This window comes from Electrona antarctica (genome assembly GCF_951216825.1).
Source record: "Electrona antarctica genome assembly, chromosome: 14".
In the NCBI taxonomy this organism is placed as follows: domain Eukaryota; kingdom Metazoa; phylum Chordata; class Actinopteri; order Myctophiformes; family Myctophidae; genus Electrona; species Electrona antarctica.
In genome coordinates this window covers 31056472-31077233 of record NC_136795.1, presented here as the reverse complement: position 1 = coordinate 31077233, position 20762 = coordinate 31056472, and positions in this window count along the sequence as shown.

Here is a 20762-nt window from a genome sequence, read left to right as displayed (position 1 = left end):
CCTGGTTAGTTCTATTCTGGTTCCAGACGAATCTGGTTGGTTTAAATCCTTCCACAATTGAGCGGTGCCAATGGCATGATTCGTCTGGTTACGCAAGGCTACGTATTGTACGTAAGGGTCCATTTGGTTTCATTTTACACTCAGAGTTACAAATCTATAAGGGTCCATTTGTTTACCAACTATCCACCATTTAGCTGGGGACCATCTGGAACCCCCTCAAGGACCACTGGTGGTCCCCAGACCACTGGTTGAGAACCACTATACTGCTCACATTTGAGATCATACAACAATTGGAGAAATGGAGTAGGCCTAACGATTTGTTTTTAAGATTTGTTTTTAAGAAAGGTATAAGAAAGGCCTAATTTAATATGCATTCAATTCAATTATAGGTTAAATAATAGGCTAAAGAACTAAACTATAATGATGAAAATTAAGCAGGTTGGGAATGAAGTTCTTGACGTATGCCCTTTTGGGTGATTTTACAGGCCTACAATTCATCTTTTTCATCATGCTGTGCACAGCGCACCTAAAAACGTCTCTATAGGCATAGTGCAGTATGAATGCTAATGTCAAACAAAGGCGGTACAATTTAGAAACTGCAGTAAATCCTCAGTTTTTACATATCTATTTCAACTCTGAAAAGCGCACAAATGTAACCAAATGGACCTGGAAGTTAAAGGAGCGCCGGTGATTTTTTACTGCGTATACCGCATGGGAGATAAGTAAAATGATGGTAACCTGCGGTATCAGGTGTCTGGGGCAGATTCTGTGGAGAAGGTCAGAAAAGTTCATTTTCAGTTCTAATGTGAGCGCGGCACAGATGAGCTAAGGCAAAAGTAGTATGTGCAACCATCTGTTAGGAATTACCATAAATAGACACAGAGGTCGCGCCCTTTCTGTTGGTAATGTGCTGAATCGAGAATATCGCAGAAAAAAGTTGGACAAAAATATATTACCGTTTGCTAAGAATGCACAGAGGGGGAGGATGAGGGCTTGACCCAACTTCCCAGGGATGCAAATTAGTGCTCTTTGAGAAAGCAAGAATGCCTGTGCTGTTAAAAGGTATAATTTAATTTGTAATTTGTTATTTTTTTATGATGTGCTTATTGTTTCACTGTTATGTAATAAATAAATAATACAAACCTTTTTACAGCTAGGTGTCTGTACTTTTCCATTTACACCAAATCTCTTTGCCGAAAATCTACAAGCTCACAACGTGTCACGTTGCATCACATTGTAAGCCTGCTATTTTGCATCGATCATAAAGTCTTATTTCAGTCATTTGGATTCCATAGAAACGCATGTCTTCTATGGAAGCATATGTTGCGCAGCAAAAAAAGCCTATCTACAGGCTCTCAATTAGGCTATTTTCAGTAATGTTTCATAAATGATTGGGCATTTGAAGTGGTCAAACTATCAATACAGTATGTACTAGGAAGCATTTTCTAGGTATTTTGTAAAAGCAAAGGTTAAAGCCTCAGTCTGTGATTGCACAGGATTGGCAGTATGTAGAACAGCAGGACCAATATTACTAAAACATCATCATTTTACATATGGTTTACCTTTTTTTAGGAAACAGTGCTAGTATGGGGAGCCTTTTTCACACTACATTTCAGAAATTATATAATAGGACTTGGTGATAGAAAAGAAAATCAGTTGTGAGATTTTATTTTGCTTTAATCCATGTATTTTGGCTGAATATATACCCATTGTAACATGCCCAGAATAGGGATGCTAGTGTTCATGTGGTTATTAATTTCAGTGGATGTTTATGCCAAATTATTGTGTTATTGGCACCTTCTCCTTTTGGCCTATTTTGGAGAGATCTGCAGAAAATATCAAAATCATATCCTAAATAGAACATTTTCACCGGAGAAAGAAAAACACGTTCTTCTATTGAGAAAGAAGTAATCCAATCTCTGTGTCCTCCAGAATTGACCCATTGTACCCATGCGGGTCCTTGGAAAAGTCTTGGGTGTGCGTTAAAGCCATTCCAAAAATGCTATTTAAAACTGTACAAGTAGGCTATCGTTTACAAAGTTCCGCTTTCTAACATAGAAAAGTGTTACAGTAAATGGCCTTGCCCCCACAATTACATCGGTCATAGACTCAGAGCAAACTTTTCCAGTGAGTGAGTTAGTTATACGAACGGCTTATCCACTTTAACCGTGGCATCCCAATTCTGGGGGATGTCATTGTCTCCACCAGGCCGAAGGCATGGGGAGAGAGTAGGTTTTGCACTCCGTCCGTCCGTGTGTGTGTGTGTGTGTGTGTGTGTGTGTGAGTGTGTGTGTGTGTGTGTCCGTCCGTCCGTCTGTGTACAGCTAATCTCCGGCACCGTTAACCCGGTCGATGCCAAATGTTGCGCACACACTCCCTGGATGCCAACGATGAACCTCTGCCCCAAATATAGCGCCACCAGGAGGCCGACTTTTGAAAAACACATTTTTGGATATAACTCGTCCAGATTCTGTCCAAAAGTCCCGCAAATCGTTACACAGTATCTCTATAGTCATGTGTTCAAGAAGGATCTGTCCGATATTTCATATTCCATCCAAATTGGCTAACATTGGCTTTCAAAGTTTGCAGGATTGGCCTCAAATCATGAACGCATCGTGCAATTTACGTGAAATCTTTCACAGACTTTCCTACTATAAGGAATATATCCCACCCTTTTCACATTGGCCTGTTATAGCGCCACCAACAGGTGGATTTTTGCAAATCACATTTTTGGAACAAAATGCTTCAAATCATCCAATTGCCATCCAAGGCGTGAGAAGAAATGGCACCCTTTTCACATTGGCCTATTATAGCGCCACCAGGAGGCCACAACCTGACCTGCCCTGGTGGAGACCTGTGCCCCAAGGGGCACTTTATCTAGTTATAGCACTGATGCTGAACCTATATGGGTCAGGACCAGATGACAGTGAAGTGACAATTACACAATGGACGCCAAAAGGCCTCGCAACCCGTCAGATGACGGGTTAAGATTTAACCTACACTAACCTTCCATGCTGCCCAGGCTGCTAGACAGCGCCTACGTTCTTCCCATTGTGAGGATCAATGCGCGTGCCTCCCATAAGGATCCACTCATTGTCGTTTCTCCAAAGAATACTCAAAAGTTGTTGTTTTAGTCCAAACCGCCCAACGTTCAGATGTAAATAGTGATTTCTGATCGCATCGCGCCAGCCATGTTACCGTTTGCTCGAAAAAGTTTTTGCCCCTCCTCTCGTTGTATTGGGCTGTGTGGGCGGAAATAGAATGGCACCTATATAGGGGATATAGAGCATCGCAGTCCCGCCCCCTCGAGAGACCCGGGAAAAAAATCCCCGTTCATTTTCCTCATAGACTTTTCAGAAAGTATTTATTTAAAGGCGTAGTGAAACGGAAATGGTGGACATTTTATTTTGAAGTTTCAGACGGTCTCAAGTTGAAACACCGCTATGAAGTTTCTGAACCAATCAGAGCGTCGCATCCCTTCAGGGGATGGGACGGTAGCTAGGGACGGTAGCTATGCTACGCAGGACAGCGTGTGGATGTTTGTTTACAAATCAGATAGTCGGCCAGCTTTACCAGTTTACTCTTATGTGGCTTATTTCTACCCTATAATGTTTTCAGATACATTTTTTAGCGTGATGATTACGTTGAAACCGAGTAATACACTCTGTGGATGTTATCCTGAATGGGAATAAAAACGGAAGATTTCTGTAATCAGTAGCAGCTGTGCAGCCTGTGCTGGACGGATGCGGAGATATGGGGAATTAAACGGGTGAGCTTCATTTTTATTGGCTTTTATCGATGTGGGCCTCGACACGTCATCACGTGATTTCGTTTTCAGGAAGTAATACAAAATATATTTTTATGGACGTTTGATATAAAAACACACAAACATGAGAATTTTCCCATTTTTTTGGCATCCATTGTTAGGTATGACCATATGATGACCACGGATATGGTCTAAAAGTGTGAAAAACGTATTTTTCATTTCACTACACCTTTAAAGACGTTTACACCGCGAACAAAGCCAACTCTTGTCATGACAATAAACACAATGTTTTGGGCCAAACATTAGAATTAGTAGAAAAAGAACACTTTTTTCTACTTTTTTTGTTGTTTTTCTTCTTTGTAATTACTTGTTTGGTCCAAAATATTGTGTTTGTTGTCATGATTTGTCACGACTCGAGTTGGCTTCGTACGACGCTTAAGGTCTTTAAATAAATACTTTTTGAAATGTCTATGCATGGGAAAAATGCATTGGGATTCATTTCCTGGGCCTGGCGTCGTCATGAAAGGGGGCGGGACTGCGACGCTCTAGCTGGCTGCCTGCTGTCATTTCTAATGAACAGCAGGGGGCGCTGAAAGTGTTAAAGGACTTTTATATCAAAAGAAAAGAAAAGAAAAAAAGAAAGAAAAGAAAAGAAAAAGACGCAATCAACAAAATATATTATAAAAAATAGCCGATCTGCTATTTTCACAATATCTGTGGAACCGAGTCAAACTCGATATTTATCTGTGGAAATGAGTCAACTCCTACAATTCCAAGTGCTTATCAGGGTGCAGGGTTCCCAGTTCAGATATGCTTCTTTTGGTTGGGTCACAGCCTGAAAAGATTAAGGATCACTGCATTATAGTAAAGTACAGTAAGTGCCCTTGGAAACCAAGCGAGTCATGTGACCCATAGGTCAGGAGCCTATCCGGTTTCCTTAGTGTGAAGCAGCATGATGTACTGTAGGCCTACAGTACAAGTACACCCCCTGGACACCATTCTAGGATGACGCAGAGACTTACCCCCATTCCATTCTAGGATGATGCAGAGACTTACCCCCATTCCATTCTAGGATGAGGCAGAGACTTACCCTCATTCCATTCTAGGATGAGGCAGAGACTGACCCCCATTCCATTCTAGGATGACGCAGAGACTGACCCCCATTCCATTCTAGGATGAGGCAGAGACTTACCCCCATTCCATTCTAGGATGAGGCAGAGACTTACCCCCATTCCATTCTAGGATGAGGCAGAGACTGACCCCCATTCCATTCTAGGATGACGCAGAGACTGACCCCCATTCCATTCTAGGATGAGGCAGAGACTTACCCCCATTCCATTCTAGGATGAGGCAGAGACTTACCCCCATTCCATTCTAGGATGAGGCAGAGACTGACCCCCATTCCATTCTAGGATGAGGCAGAGACTTACCCCCATTCCATTCTAGGATGAGGCAGAGACTTACCCCCATTCCATTCTAGGATGAGGCAGAGACTTACCCCCATTCCATTCCATTCTAGGATGAGGCAGAGACTTACCCCCATTCCATTCCATTCTAGGATGAGGCAGAGACTTACCCCCATTCCATTCTAGGATGAGGCAGAGACTTACCCCCATTCCATTCTAGGATGAGGCAGAGACTGACCCCCATTCCATTCTAGGATGAGGCAGAGACTTACCCCCATTCCATTCTAGGATGAGGCAGAGACTGACCCCCATTCCATTCTAGGATGAGGCAGAGACTTACCCCCATTCCATTCTAGGATGAGGCAGAGACTTACCCCCATTCCATTCCATTCTAGGATGAGGCAGAGACTTACCCCCATTCCATTCTAGGATGACGCAGAGAGAGACTTACCCTCATTCCATTCTAGGATGAGGCAGAGACTTACCCCCATTCCATTCTAGGATGACGCAGAGAGAGACTTACCCCCATTCCATTCTAGGATGACGCAGAGACTTACCCCCATTCCATTCTAGGATGACGCAGAGACTTACCCCCATTCCATTCTAGGATGACGCAGAGACTTACCCCCATTCCATTCTAGGATGACGCAGAGACTTACCCCCATTCCATTCTAGGATGATGCAGAGACTTACCCCCATTCCATTCCATTCTAGGATGACGCAGAGACTTACCCCCATTCCATTCTAGGATGAGGCAGAGACTTACCCCCATTCCATTCCATTCTAGGATGACGCAGAGACTTACCCCCATTCCATTCCATTCTAGGATGACGCAGAGACTTACCCCCATTCCATTCTAGGATGAGGCAGAGACTTACCCCCATTCCATTCTAGGATGAAGCAGAGACTTACCCCCATTCCATTCCATTCTAGGATGAGGCAGAGACTTACCCCCATTCCATTCTAGGATGACGCAGAGACTGACCCCCATTCCATTCTAGGATGAGGCAGAGACTTACCCCCATTCCATTCTAGGATGAGGCAGAGACTTACCCCCATTCCATTCTAGGATGAGGCAGAGACTGACCCCCATTCCATTCTAGGATGACGCAGAGACTGACCCCCATTCCATTCTAGGATGAGGCAGAGACTTACCCCCATTCCATTCTAGGATGAGGCAGAGACTTACCCCCATTCCATTCTAGGATGAGGCAGAGACTGACCCCCATTCCATTCTAGGATGAGGCAGAGACTTACCCCCATTCCATTCTAGGATGAGGCAGAGACTTACCCCCATTCCATTCTAGGATGAGGCAGAGACTTACCCCCATTCCATTCCATTCTAGGATGAGGCAGAGACTTACCCCCATTCCATTCCATTCTAGGATGAGGCAGAGACTTACCCCCATTCCATTCTAGGATGAGGCAGAGACTTACCCCCATTCCATTCTAGGATGAGGCAGAGACTGACCCCCATTCCATTCTAGGATGAGGCAGAGACTTACCCCCATTCCATTCTAGGATGAGGCAGAGACTGACCCCCATTCCATTCTAGGATGAGGCAGAGACTTACCCCCATTCCATTCTAGGATGAGGCAGAGACTTACCCCCATTCCATTCCATTCTAGGATGAGGCAGAGACTTACCCCCATTCCATTCTAGGATGACGCAGAGAGAGACTTACCCTCATTCCATTCTAGGATGAGGCAGAGACTTACCCCCATTCCATTCTAGGATGACGCAGAGAGAGACTTACCCCCATTCCATTCTAGGATGACGCAGAGACTTACCCCCATTCCATTCTAGGATGACGCAGAGACTTACCCCCATTCCATTCTAGGATGACGCAGAGACTTACCCCCATTCCATTCTAGGATGACGCAGAGACTTACCCCCATTCCATTCTAGGATGATGCAGAGACTTACCCCCATTCCATTCCATTCTAGGATGACGCAGAGACTTACCCCCATTCCATTCTAGGATGAGGCAGAGACTTACCCCCATTCCATTCCATTCTAGGATGACGCAGAGACTTACCCCCATTCCATTCCATTCTAGGATGACACAGAGACTTACCCCCATTCCATTCCATTCTAGGATGACGCAGAGACTTACCCCCATTCCATTCTAGGATGAGGCAGAGACTTACCCCCATTCCATTCTAGGATGAAGCAGAGACTTACCCCCATTCCATTCTAGGATGACGCAGAGACTTACCCCCATTCCATTCTAGGATGACGCAGAGACTTACCCCCATTCCATTCTAGGATGAGGCAGAGACTGACCCCCATTCCATTCCAAGCCTTGATGCTGAGTGCCAAGCAGCAGTGGTGGAAAAAGTACTCATGTTCTTTGCTTAAGTAAAAGTAAGTAAAAATACTCTGTTAGGCCTCACTCAGACCTTTACTGCATTGCTGTATGCTTGTTGGATGAACGTTGTGTAGTGTCATGGCCGCCTAAATGCATTTCCAATGGAAGTCACATGGTTTGTAGGCCACATTTTGGACTACAAGCTGTTGTATGGCTTTCGGCTGTGTTTCGACTGCGCCCCTCCCCCTCATACAACACAAATGTTGTGTCAAACCATGTGACTCCCATTGGAAATGCATTGGGGCGGCCATGACACTACACAACATTCATCCAACAAGCATACAGCAATGCAGTAAAGGTCTGAGTGAGGCCTTAGACCTACAACTCAAAATGTACTTAAGTAGAGTGCTTGAGTAAATGTAGTTAGTTACTTTTACACACTACTGGCAAGCAGGGATCTTTATAGGCTTTGGTATTACTTGGGGATTGAACGCCCTACAGTAACCTGACAATCTCACGGCTTACAGTGCCGGTGTTGTCATTATACTGTAGGTGAAAACTGAAAATGAAAATAGTGTTGTGAATGTTAGCTTGTAGAGCAACACTTTGTTGAAATAAGTCAGACTTTATTTGTGGTTAAGTGGTTCATTGGTATACGTTTATGCACTAAAATACAGACCCCATGGTACCACAAGCATTTTAATTGAGAAATTAAATTGACTGTTGAAAATCTGTCTATTAGCCACTGGTTTGCGATTCATGCCCTGAACTTAATATGCGTACAATAACAGAATGCAGCTATAACTCCCTTTGTTTTTCCGATGCCTTTCTGAATGCCTTATGGAACAGAAATTAGGACAGCTTAGTTTCACAGCTAAACAGAATCTGTTACACAAACAAATTAACCATAGCGTTCTGCAAACACCCATACGCAGGCAAGCACATGAATTCACAGTTTCACACGCACACACGCACGCACGCACGCACGCACGCACGCATGCACGCAGCACACACGCACGCACGCACGCACACTCAACCCCTACTGTGGCTGGAGACACTAAAGGACTTGGCATTCTTTGACCTCTATGTACCTATATACCAGCTGTTCTTGTGTGTGTGTGCATGTGTGTATATGTGCATATTGTTGCTGTCGGGCAGAAACCTCATATCTCGTTATTTCCACCTTTCCGTGTAAATTAAATTAATGTCATTAATACTTTGTTATATGACAGTGCCAAATAGCTGAGCTACAACCTCACGGTGTGTTGCATCGTGTTGTGTTGTGAGCTTGTAGATCTGCTGTTTTGTTCAAGTTGAACTGTAAGTGGTTGACTGTGTGGGGTTTATACATTTTGAACCAATGCCAACAAGACAAGAGCTTGTGACTAAATAATAACTACATTGGATCCATGGTTCTTCTTTTTTTCTTTTTCTTTCCCATTTGGTTCACCTCATAGCATAATTGTCTCCACCAGGCCGAAGGCATGGGGAGAGAGTATGTTTTGCACTGCGTCCGTCCGTCCGTGTGTCCGTCCGTCCGTGTGTCCGTCCGTCTGTGAACAGCTAATCTCTGGCACCGTTGGCTTGATCGCAGCCATACTCTGCACACACACTCCCTGAATGCCAGAGCTGAACCTCTGCACCAAAGTTTTCACATTGGCCTGTTATAGCGCCACCAGAAGGCCGCTTTGTGCAAAACAAATGTTTTGACAGTACACCTACAGATTTTGTCCAAACATTACGCAAATTGGTACACATTACGCAAATCTGTGTAAAACCATGTATGCACACTCCCTAGAGGCCAAGGAAAAACCTTTGCCTGGAATTTTTCACATCTGCTCTTTATAGCGCCACCAGGAGGCCGACATATGTAAAACACATTTTCTAATATTACTCCTTCAGATTTTATCCAAATTTCACGCAAATCGGTACACATGCTCTCCATAGTCATGTGATCATGTGATTTGTTTGATTTCTCATAATTATCCATCCTGATTGGCTACGATTGGCTTCTAAAGTTTTCAGGAGTAGCCTGTTTTGTACCCGTTTTGTACAAATCGCCACAACTCCGCAACGCAGCGTCCGATTGCGGTGAAACTGCATGCCTATTCCCACTACTAGGCTGAGGAAGAAATGCCTCTTGACAGTTTTCAAATCAGCCTCATGGTGGCGCTACAACAGGCCAAGTCGCGTCACACACACAAACAAATAAACATGTTTATATTACTCCTAAACATTTTGCCAAACATCACACAATCCTATCCTCCTGGTGGAGACCTGTGCCCAGAAGGGCACTTTTTCTAGTTGCCTATATTTTGAAGGTTTTCATCAGCCTTGTGTCATCTAGTTGACTTAGGCAATCATGAGTAATGCTTTTTATTTTCTGTCTTCCCAAACTCTATACTCTCTCCTAACACTGCGGACACAGCCTGCATTATTGCGTATGTCCTCAGCTTATCAGAATGCTTGTTTACTGTAGTGTACATTCCATCATTTCTGCCTATATAAGTCAAAAAGGTTGACTTAAAAATCAGAAAGTGATTTTGGAAGGTAACAAGCATTTTGATAGGCTGCCGCTGCAAGACATAGGCAATAATAAGATACAATGAAGCAGCATTGTTAGTATAGAAATGTCAATTTTTATAATATGCTATGATGCTAACAATTTCTGGAAAAGTATAATGGACATACAGGGTTTCCAGCCGACAGCGGCGATATATACTGTATGTATGCGTGTGTACTTGGTAGACTCCTGCTGTTCAGTTAAGCGATGAGAATCACCTTGTTCAATATGTATGCACCCTCCTGTTTAGTGCTGGGTGGTAGCGCGGGCCTTCGCCGTGTTCATTGTGTACTTGTGTGCGTGCGTGCGTCCATTCGTCCACACACATGTGTGAGTGTGTGCAAGGCAAGCATGTGTGTTTGAGCAAGTAATATAAATGAAGGTCGTCCGTTTCGTCCGCGTGGCGTGTGTTCTATAGGGTGGCACTGGGCATTTCACCATGAATGACACGGGGGAAATGGACCCAAAATTAGCTCTGTGTACTTCCATAAGCGGTGCACGTGTGTGCAACTGTGTGTGCGTGTAAATGTGCATTATTAAAGCCATTTGAATAAAACCCATCATACAACCCCCCCCCCACACACACACACACAAACACACACACAATGGATGGAATGGAAGGATTAAGGCACGTATATAGGGGAGGCATCAGACAGACAGACAGATTGGTTTGTATACAGGAGGCTATATGTATTTGTATATCAATTAAGTAGGCCAAAGGTTATAGGCTGATGCGATGTTGAAGAGGGATTGTCCTGTCTGATAGAGTTATATAACCTAACCGTTAGCATTTCAGAAACCCGTCCACCGGTGACATCATCGTTAGGCAGATTTTTTGTAAAACAAGATTTGTTTTACAAAAATATTTAGATTTTTATTATCGTGAGAACGATGGCTTCCATTTTCACATTGCAACTTTTCAGGACTAGAAAGCCTGCAGTCTCTATTAGCTTGGATTCCCCATCGATGATGTCACTGGTGGACGGGTTTCTGAACTGCCCACAGCCCTCCTATGAGATGCAGACAGAGTAGATATCATGATTATTAGTGAGGACCAATATGAAGATAGGTTGAAAAGTGTTGAAGTGGTCCTTTAAGTTACCCATACAAGGAGCAGGATTGAAGAGACCTATATGCACTGCTGTTTACATTTCTGACTAATAAAGTATTGAATCAAATAATCAATCTCTCAGGAAATGTATATATCTTTACTACAAGCAACAGATCGTAATAAGTTTCAAGTTGTCGAGTCTTCAGATAACCTCCACAGATTTGTGATATCACAGAGCGATGTCAGGGCGTGACATTATCGGTGACACTAGCCAGGTTTTAAAAAAAATTTAATCTCACGATTTTGCAACCCATTTTTTCACCCAGTGTCAATTATTTAATGTAATCCTGTGCGCTACACTTCCTCTGCCAACCTGGGGGGGCAGCGGACAAACCTCATGCTTCCTTCTATGCATGAGGAGTCCAAGCTGCTTCTTTTCACCTGACAGGGGGGAGTTTCCCTGGCGCGTGGAAGGAACACGTTATTCCGACCAGTTCCTTTCCCCTCCATCAGCCACCCCGGCTGACACTAGCCAGGTTTATATAACTGTCCGCCAGAATAGGAGACTTGTTCTGCTCTGCAGCCTATTATATCTTTGAAAATGCATTGTACATTGTAATTGTCGAGGTTCGTATTATAACATGCCCAGAATAGACAACATGCAGGGTGCATTTGGTTAATTGTGTGAGTTTTACTAACCGTTTAGGGGTCATGATGGGAATGAGCACCGTGTGTGTGTGTGTGTGTGTGTGTGTGTGTGTGTGTGTGTGTGTGTGTGTGTGTGTGTGTGTGTTCACATGCACACAATTCCACAGTGATCCCTCTGCCCACACTAGCTGTGATTGATCATTAAAAACAAAGTGCACTGTATGTGCTTTTTCATACATCTGATGAAAAACATCCCTGAGGAGAAACAGAACATGTAGGCCTAAGCATCCATTTATACAATGCAAAGACTCGCACGCACGTGCACGCACGCACGCACGCACGCACGCACGCACGCACGCACGCACACACGCACGCACGCACGCACATTTCCAATCAAGAGAGAGAACTCTTACGGGATACAGGGTAAACAAGTGTAATTGGAATAGATATAACGAAGAAGTGAGCAGACAAAATTGGAACTGGATCGATATAAAATGTAATAAGTGGTGAAATTGAAGGAAACCTTTATTTATTCTCGAAAAGAGCAGGTTTACCCTCATTTGCAATGCAGTGGAGATTACACAGACACACAAAGATCAACAATTAACACACAGATATAAAGCCCAAATAAGCAAAGTGTTTTTGTCTCCACCAGGCCGAAGGCATGGGGAGAGAGTATGTTTTGCACTCCGTCCGTGTGTGTGTGTGTGTGTCCGTGTGTCCGTGTGTGTGTCCTTCCGTCCGTCTGTTACCAGCTAATGTCCGGCACCGTTAACCCGGTCGATGCCAAACTTTGCACACACACTCCCTGGATGCCAACGTTGAACCTCTGCCCCACATTTTCCAGAACGGCCTGTTATAGCGCCACCAGGAGGCCGCTTTGTGCAAAACAAGTTTTTGGACAGTACACCTACAGATTTTGTCCAAACATCACACAAATTGGTACACAGTCTCTCTAGAGCCATTCAACGAAACAGGTCTTTCAGATTTCTCAGACTCCATCCTGATTGGCTAAGATTGGCTTCCAAAGTTCGCAGGAGTGCTCAGTTTCAAACAAAATGCTGCAAATCATGAACACATCATGTGATTTCCGTGAAATTGTGCACGCACATTCCCACTAGGCCGAGGAAGAAATGCCACATGAACATTTTCAACTCAGCCTCATGATGGCGCTATAACTGGCCGAAAAGTGTTTTTACCTCTAACTGCATGGATCTGTGGATAACTTTGTATGCCAACTCCCTAGAGGCCAAGGAAAAACCTTTGCCTGGAATTTTTCACATCTGCTCTTTATAGCGCCACCAGGAGGCCGACATATGTAAAACACATTTTCTAATATTACTCCTTCAGATTTTATCGAAATTTCACGCAAATCAGTACACATGTTCTCCATAGTCATGTGATCAAGACGGGTTTGTTTGATTTATCATAATCCACCCTCATTGGCTACGATTGGCTTCTAAACTTTTCAGGAGTAGCCTGCTTTGTACAAATCGCCACAACTACTCAACGCAGCGTCCGATTGCGGTGAAACTGTGCATGCATATTCCCACTAGGCTGAGGAAGAAATGCCACTTGACAGTTTTCGAATCAGCCTCATGGTGGCACTACAACAGGCCAAGCCGCGTCTCACACACACACACACACACACACACACACACACACACACACACACACACACACACACACGTTTATATATTACTCCTACACATTTTGCCAAACATCACACACACTGGTGGAGACCTGTGCCCGGAAGGGCACTTTTTCTAGTTTATGTTTTGTTTTCATTTGTTTGTTTCATTTACCTCCTGTCACAACTGTTGACACACAGATTTGTTAAAAAAAAGGAAAAAAAGAACATAGTGAGAGCAGGTTATTACATTGTCCATATAAAACTGATGAATGGGTTCTGTCTTCTAATTGGATGAAATTTGCAACCCATCTGAAAATGGTTTCTTCTTTTTTACTAATAAAGAGCTGGAGAGACTGAACAAGCATGCTATAGGCCTACACAGCAACGATTAGCTACTATCACAACCTATAAAGCTTTAACCTTTCAACAACAAACGTTATGACTTTTAACCTAAAAAATGTCACTTGAAAAACGTGACAATAAATTCAGTCAATTAACTCCTTGTATGCCCGTTACCATAAGAAAATGAAATCCACAAAATAAGCAGAGAAGAAGAAGCCGTTTCCTAGCCGCATGACCCGGAAGTAAACATCTGCCATTTCGTGCCAGGGTCATGGCAGTGACCCTGGTGAGCGGGAGCTCGAATTAATGTTTTATTAAGCTCCGAACATCGTACTTTATCCCATTATGAGCCCTAAAACCACTAGTAAAGACTGTGCACGCGTGAGCGGATGATTTGGGATTTCAGCTGTTTCTACCACAGAAGCAAGCGGTGGCTAGTGATGGCAGCTAAAATAAGGTATGGAGGAGGAGGGAGACACGTATACTGTACACTGCCAGGTGCTGGTTCAAGAGGTTTATTTTAATAAGAGTCAAAGCAACGTTTCAGCCTTTCTGCCTTCTTCAGGCATGTGATGCCTGAGTGCGCGGGTCTCCCTCCTTCTCCAAATGTTTGCTGCTCTACTACCAACGCACCTGCTGAAAATTAAAACCGGGTGTGCGGAAGTCTTCTCTCTATAAGCTAAAATAAGGTACAAAATATTATTATTAATTCTGGATTAATGCTCTTTTATCAAATGTTCTCGTCTATGGCTACCTGTCCATTATTAAATTAATCTCGTTATCTCGTCTTCAGCTTCCAAGGATTAACAGATACACAGCCAGACACACAGATAAATAGAGGTCCTAACATCCAAGGAAGCAAATAAGACAAAACAGACAGCCATATAGTGTATGAGGCAGCCAAGCAGATCCACAGACAGGTATATGGGCAGACAGACAGTCAGACAGACAGTATGACAGACAGCCATATATGAGGCATGGCCAAGCTGATCCACAGACAGGTAACGGGCAGACACACAGATAGAATGACAGACAGCCATAAGAACATCCATCCGCGCAGGTGTACGGGCAGACAGACAGCCAGAATGACAGAGCCATAATATGAGTAATGCAGCCAAGCAGATCCACACAGACAGGCATATCCTGGCAGACAGACAGCGCTGGCCTTTCGCCCGCCGTGACGTGATGTCACATTTCCAGGCATGACATCTCTGCGTGTGTTTCTGTCTCCGTGATTTATGTTACACCTCCTCACAATATTAGTAATGGGATGCCATGCACTCAGCACCCCCACGCAACCAACGCACGCACGCACGCACATGCGCGCACACACACACACACACACACATGTACACACACACACACGTACTCACACATGTACACACACACAAACGCACGCACGCACGCACGCACGCACGCACGCACGCACGCACGCACACGCACACACACACACACACACACACACACACACACACACACACACACACACGCATTACTTTACTTGTGAGGACATCAACATTAGCTTTTTTTAATACATTTTGCCTAGTTTTAACCCATAAGCCTGAAGACGAAAAATAACGTGAGCTTGTAGATCTGCTATTTTTCGGTGCATGAAACATGGCACACAACTATAAGTATATGATGCTCAACTTCCATCCCTAAATCTAACCTCTAAAATGTCTAATCCTAACCCTATAACCAACCGGAATCTGTTCATAACTGTAAAGATCCTTGCAGACTGGTGCCAACAGCGGAAAAACGCAGCAGTCTGCAGGGACCTTACTGTAAATGTGTTTAAATATCGTTTTCTAGATGTAGGGAATATTTGGCCCTCACAAGGATAGTAATACAAATGTGCGCACGCACGCACGCACACGCACGCACACGCACACACACACACACACACACACACACACACACACACACACACACACACACACACACACACACACCTCTGTGTACATTTACACAAATTAAACCTGGCACAGGGTCATTCATTCCAGGCAATGTCACCTCCCTCTCAAACCTTGTCTTCCTTGATGCTTTATGGCAGCTTCGCTGCAAATCTCAACAGGCAGCAGGCTTTTTATGGCCGGTCCGCTCAGTTTCCATAAAGCCAGTTTTTTGTTGTTGTTGTGTGACATTCCAGCACACAAAATAATAAATAAAACAAATGAATAAAAATAACGACTGATGGCTCACAATGAATGAAACCCAGGTGGGTGACTGGGTGGGTGGGAGCAGTGTGGGGTGGGTGACTGGGTGGGTGGGAGCAGTGTGGGGTGGGTGGGAGCAGTGTGGGGTGGGTGACTGGGTGGGTGGGAGCAGTGTGGGGTGGGTGGGAGCAGTGTGGGGTGGGTGGGAGCAGTGTGGGGTGGGTGACTGGGTGGGTGGGAGCAGTGTGGGGTGGGAGACTGGGTGGGTGGGAGCAGTGTGGGGTGGGTGACTGGGTGGGTGGGAGCAGTGTGGGGTGGGTGACTGGGTGGGTGGGAGCAGTGTGGGGTGGGTGACTGGGTGGGTGGGAGCAGTGTGGGGTGGGTGACTGGGTGGGTGGGAGCAGTGTGGGGTGGGAGACTGGGTGGGTGGGAGCAGTGTGGGGTGGGTGACTGGGTGGGTGGGAGCAGTGTGGGGTGGGTGACTGGGTGGGTGGGAGCAGTGTGGGGTGGGTGGGATGTTGGTCACTGCACATACTCCTACGGTTTGGGGCGGAACCTGTCAGCAGGGAGTGTTGGGCGGGAGTAGTAGACGAAAGCTCTACATCCTCCCGGTGGGGGATCCTCACTGGCAGGTGAGTCAGTATGGTATACAGGCATTTCAAGAATGTTTAACCAGTAATTTACAGATTGAATGGTAGGTGAACATTCTGTGAAACTATAGCAGATTTACAAGCTCACAGCTGGGACCTGGTGTATAGCGTTGCTGTCAGGCAGAAACCTCTTATCTCTATATTCTAACTTTTGTGTTTTTTTCCCGTAAACTAATCTGATCACACTACATTGTCACACAAAGCATCAAAAGTAGCAGCAAGTGAATTGTAAATCTGCTACTTTTGATGCATTGAATTTTTTATCCTGAGAAGTAGGGCTAAACATTTTTGGGCATATGAGGTTTCCACCTGACAGAGACGATAGCATCTATAAGCATCAGGGAGGGAGATTTAATCGCGTCAGGTGAACAGCAGCAACCAGGAAAGCTCTCCTCATCCTCCTACTCTGTCTCTCTCGCTCTCTCCCTCTCCCCCCCTCCATCTCTCTCTGTAATTGACTGTGGCGCAGTGTGATAAGTGCATGTTAAATCACAGTCCCAACTGGTAGCGGCGCAGACCTCTGCAAAAAAAAAGAAGAAAAGGATAAGGCACTCGGCGGACAGCGGCGGCATTTCCATTTTGTCTTTCATTTGTCCCCCGTCCGCGTCCGTGTCTGGGGACCTGAATGAAGGAGCGGAGTACTGGTGGCTGCGAAAAGAAAAGCCTGTTCGGTCAACTAGCTTGAAACCTCCAACCTCCTCCTATACTGACTCTCACTGACACCGTCACTGCAGGGAGGAAACCTTGTATGTCCCACAAACCTGTTTCTTTCTTTTAGTATAACTATAGACCTGTGCCCGTCAGCCACCGCCCTACTTGGGAACGATGCAAGTTGGGAACCTAGTATATGCAAAGCAATACCCGTTGCCATAGCACCCGTTTTTAACAGTCAATCAATTGGCTGAGGCAGAGGCTGGGTATTGTACAGGTGAGGGCTCATTAGGTCCACTGGCAGAGCCTGACCAGAGCCTTAAGGTGTTTCTGGACAACAAGACAGTGCCCGGCCTTGAGTCGACTCAAGGCCGGGCACTGCACTCCGTGTGGTGGTGTGGAATGTGTGTGTGTCAAATTTGAAGTTGGTGGGGCAAGTGTGTGTGTCGTCTCTGTCAGGTGGAAACCTCATATGCCCAAACATTTTTAGCCCTACTTCTCAGGATAAAAAATTCAATGCATCAAAAGTAGCAGATTTACAATTCACTTGCTGCTACTTTTGATGCTTTGTGTGACAATGTAGTGTGATCAGATTAGTTTACGGGAAAAAAACACAAAAGTTAGAATATAGAGATAAGAGGTTTCTGCCTGACACCAGGTCCCAGCTGTGAGCTTGTAAATCTGCTATAGTTTCACAGAATGTTCACCTACCATTCAATCTGTAAATGACTGGTTAAACATTCTTGAAATGCCTGTATACCATACTGACTCACCTGCCAGTGAGGATCCCCCACCGGGAGGATGTAGAGCTTTCGTCCTACTACTCCCGCCCAACACTCCCTGCTGACAGGTTCCGCCCCAAACCGTAGGAGTATGTGCAGTGACCAACATCCCCCCCTCCCCACCCGGCTTCTCTCCCCCGAACCGAACACGGACCAATTGCATTCATAAATAGACGCACACACACACACACACACACACACACACACAAAAGTGATTGGCTGGAATGGGAGAGAGTTGACCAATAATGTATTAGTATTTAATCATGATGGACCTTATTGGGTGACTGATGAGACATTGCTAATTTGCCCTCGTTGTTGAATTTGACTGTTGAATTTGCGGCCATCTGTGGAAAGTAACCAAGTGAAAACTAATTTCCCCACTTTGAGAACCAATGTTGCCTAGTCTGGTGATCACTTTGGGTGATTCCCCTATTCCTATGAGGTTGTACTATCTCTGATCTGTATTGATTTTCACTGGATATGAAGCTTTTCGTAGCCTGGTTGGTACAGTTAAGCATGGATATGCATCCATGTGCCGGATACTTTTCCATTTTTTTGCTCACATTGCTTTTTCTCTTTCTCTTCTCCTTTTTGTCATTTACAAACCAAAAATAAGGTATTTTAGCCTACAGCGGAGTGGCAAAAGTCACTCATCCGGTAAATTGCTTTGAAAGGGCCTACGGAGTTCTCAGCCTTGCGTGGGCACTGAACTTTTTCCTCCTATTAAAATGTATTGTGTCTGAAAGGAAGTGGTCACAATGCGTGCGGTTAACGTCCCATTCTGAAGCACTTTGAAGCCTCTCGGCGCCCGCTGCCTGTGACAATGCTACGCTATCAGCCAGGGAGAGCCGGTGTGGGGGAGGGGAGGGGAGGTTGGCTAACAATGGCGGTGATGGAAGAAGTACTCTGATTCTCTCTTTTTTTTTTACTTAAGTAATAACCACAGTATAAAAAAGTCTCTGTTACAATTTACAATTCAGGGATTTAGCAGACTAAACAGTATAATATCAAAACATATATAATCTGAAGGTGAATACACTTGCCAGGTCTAAAAATGAATCCTGCATTCGTACATAACAGCCTTTGCATAAGATTGCAAGGTCGTCAAGGCTATAGGGCAAGTGCTATGGGCTAAGGTGTAGTCTGAAGAGCCAAGAGGTGAGAGGTGAGAATTAAAAGTATTCAAGATATATTTTATACACAAATCAAGCATTTCTTCCCCTCCCCCCAGAAGAAAAGCTTGATTTGTGTCCCTGACACAAAACATTTTCAGATTGGGGGTCCGACCGGTCCTCATTGTCACGAAAACATTTGAGAACTATACTGATTTTGGCATATTTTGTAAAAATCTGCCTCAAGGTCATGGAAATACGTTTAAGTGCAGTACTTAAGTACTAAATGTATTTAGTTACTTTCCCACTGTAACAATGGTTACACTATCATCCAGAGAGAGAGAGCGCATGTTGGGAGGGAAGAGGTATTGAGAGCTTGTAGAGCACATCAGGACAAGAAAGAAAAAGTGTTAGAGAATTGAAGAAAAGGAAAGCTGTGTGCAGGGGGGGGGGGGGGGGGGGGGGGCTCTATTATCTTATGCTAATCTGATCCGCTGAATGCCTCCATTTTTGCTACGTTTAATTTGAGGCATTTCTGCTTCTTCTGCTGTCAGTCAGACAGACGGTATAGGCCTGCAGGGCGGTTAGACATAGTACAGAGAGACCACTACAGCATTTTACTGAGTTGTAGATGATGACATCATCACCGTGACTATATGGTTCATGGTGACGACGTCAGATTAACCCATTGATAATACGAATATTCGATTGACTATTAAACCAGTAGCTCTCAAACTTTTTCGTGCCAAGGAGGACCACCAAATGTATATATGAAAATGGACACCCATCTGAAAATGTTCACATTTTTTCTTTTTCTAAAACATGTTCAACTAGAAAAAGTGCCCTTCTGGGCACAGGTCTCCACCAGGAGGATAGGAGTGTGTGTGATGTTTGGCAAAATGTTTAGGAGTGATATAAACATGTTTGTTTGTTTTTTGCAACAATTTTCTTCATTTTGTTGAGGAAATGCAGAGCCAGATCACTCATAGCATCTCTGAGGATAGAATTCTGGATGAGCAGGACATGTGCAGCATTTTGTACAAAACGGGCCACTCCTGAAGACTTTGGAAGGCAATATTAGCCAATCAGTGTAGAATCTGAGAAATCAAACAGACTCGTCTTGATCACATGACTACAGAGATCATGTATACCGATTTGCATGAGATTTGGATGAAATCTGTGCGACTAATATCGGCCTCATGGTGGCGCTATAACCGGCAGATGTGGAGGGATGCAGGGAAAATGTTTTTCCATGGCCTCTAGGGAGTGCGCATACAAAGTTGTACACAGATCGATGCAGTTATAGGTAAAAACAGGAATTGCCCTGTTATAGCACCACCATGAGGCTGGTTTGGAAAATAAATTGTGTCATGTCGTCCTCAGCCTAGTGGAAAAGTGTGTGTATAATTTCACGTAAATTGCACACTGTGTTTGTGATTTGTGACATTTTGTTCGAAACGGACCAATCATGTGAGCTTTGGAAGCGAATCTTAGCCAATCAGGAAGGAAGATGGGAAATGGTGCAGATCCGTGTTGATCACATGACTATGGAGATAGTGTATACCGAATTGTGTGATGTATGGATAAAATGTGTACGAGTAATCTACAGAAATGTGTTTTGCCTATATCGGCCTCATGGTGGCGCTATAACAGGCCGTTGAGGAATATTTGGGGCAGAGGTTCGTCGTTGG